We start from the raw sequence: 2,112 nt of genomic DNA, 5'->3' as shown, positions 1-2,112 counted from the left end.
TGGGACAGCTGGGATTTAAAGTGCAACTTAAAATACCAAGTTATAATTCAAATGTTTGTAAATGTAACAATGCTGGTTTTTGCGGTTTCATCAAAATCAACAGACTGGTTAAATTACAGGTGAAGTTGATGAATTTAATATTCAGGGATATGGTTCTCCATTTACGTTTCCAATATGCTTTTGTCCTTAGCTGCAAGCTGGATCTAATTTAATGAAAAAATTGATTTCTTAACTTCATTATTCTGACATCTAAACCATAAATGGCTACACTAGGGTTGCATGTTTTTAAAGGAACTGGTTTCTTTAAAAATGTCTTGCATTTGATAACCAATGCACTTGTCATCTTGATAAGTGATATTGGCATCCCAAACTTCAGTTCTCTTGCTTAAAAAATATTAATATTTTCAAGTTAGAACATTCTTTGAAGCCTTTTTCACACATTTTCTAGCAGCATTCCATATCCTTAGCCTAACCTCATGAACATATGCATTAGGAAAGGTGAGCGAAAAAGGCACATTTTAAGTTGTCGTGTAATTAAGAAGATCATAAAAGAATACAAATATTGTTTTAAAACATTTTTATGAGTGACAATGGACTTTCCTGTAAAACAAACAGTTGTTGAATTGGCGAATTTGGTCTTTGTTTTCAGGGCCTCACTGGAGATTTTTATGTGCATGAAAATGTGACTATTGAGCAGGTTGTCTACTTAAAATTTCCAGGAGATATTTGCTTAATTTAAATTATACAAAATGGTGTAGTTTTTTTCTTCTAGTTCAGCAAGCGGACCGCTTCATAGAATGATTTGGTAAGGCGTAGAAACCACATTGTATTAACATGCAATCTTATTGTCTCTTGGGAACAGATTGATTACTTCAGACTGGATCACCATTTAAAAAAAAGATCCATCTTGGCCATGATACTTTGAAATCAGCCTTCTTTTGATTGTTTCACATATTTGACAAGGGTCTGCTTTGATAGATTGAGATTGATGTTAGTTTCCATTGTAGCAAATTATGTTGAGTTTAGGGTATTGGACACCTGAATAATTTGAATGTAATTTCTTCCTGTGCCTATTGCCATATGTCTTACATTTAAAACAATACTGTACTGCAACAAAATGGTTCCAAGCCATAAATTTGAAAAATATAGCAGAAATCAAGAGGCGTTATTCTTTGCAGGATATTGTATTGGGATAAAATGTCTCTTGAATAGGTTTTTAAGTGGAGGATAATTTTGTCTAAGCTGATTTGGTGAAACTAGTGGGCAGCATAATCTGAGCACCAATGCCCATAGTGACTCAATTATAAATATCATGTTTTATTTTTAAAAAAAAGTTACATTATCTTGTAATTGGCATTTTAAATTTGACTTTTGTTGTGTTTTCTGGCATGTTTGGTTAACTGCTTGCCAAAAAAGCATGTCACCAACACCATATAAAATTCTTGTAGTTATTCTGAAAGGTAAAATGCTGGAGTGTTACATTGTATTATTCTGAAAATGAAAAGTAAGTTTAAGATATAAAATGGAAGAAAAAAGATTTGTCATTGTATTACAATTATAGTATTTAGTGTGTTTAGATATTGTCTCAACTCCTCCCTCACCTAAAACATTTGATGTTTTCTTGGTTTTGGAAGCTTGGATAGATTGTTTAAAACAAAAAAAGAAAATAGAGCGTCTGTATCAAACCTGAGGACTGTTGGCATAACTTCTGTCACATTGTTATTTAACTTGCCATTTAAAAGTGGGACAGCTTTGGGAAGGTAGTGTACAGATAAATTGAGGGAATCCAATTTTGGGACTGCACCAGTAAATGCATTTTACTGGACATGAACTATCCAGCATTTTTTTAAATATGTGTACAAAAATAAAGCTATTTACAAAATAAAATACCTTATGTGTATATATGTACAGATGACTTGTTCAAGAAAAGGGCATGCAAGGTTTGTTATGATTTTTCTCAACATTTTATCGAAAAACAGATGTTCTGTTATCAGCAGCAGTTTGGCAATTTGAAGATATCTTTTACAATAAATTGAATTTTGCAAACATGTTTCATACTTAGCTATTTTCAAAATATGATTAGTTAAGTCAAATAATTTCCTATTCAGTGTG

General features: G+C 31.9%; 1 protein-coding gene across 6 annotated transcripts in view; it reads left to right on the top strand.

Annotated features, from left to right (window-relative positions):
* SYNCRIP (synaptotagmin binding cytoplasmic RNA interacting protein) overlaps positions 1-1,887 on the top strand; it is a 640,060-nt gene extending 638,173 nt beyond the window's left edge. For all 6 annotated transcript variants that reach the window (XM_086926591.1, XM_086926592.1, XM_086926590.1 and 3 more), the window contains exon 12: positions 1-1,887. This exon is cut by the window's left edge. The gene's annotated coding sequence lies outside the window, so the exon portion shown is untranslated.
* The last annotated feature ends 225 nt before the right edge of the window (positions 1,888-2,112 follow it).

Source organism: Lissotriton vulgaris, chromosome 6 (genome assembly GCF_964263255.1).
Source record: "Lissotriton vulgaris chromosome 6, aLisVul1.2, whole genome shotgun sequence".
In the NCBI taxonomy this organism is placed as follows: domain Eukaryota; kingdom Metazoa; phylum Chordata; class Amphibia; order Caudata; family Salamandridae; genus Lissotriton; species Lissotriton vulgaris.
This window is presented reverse-complemented; position numbering and strand designations above follow the sequence as displayed.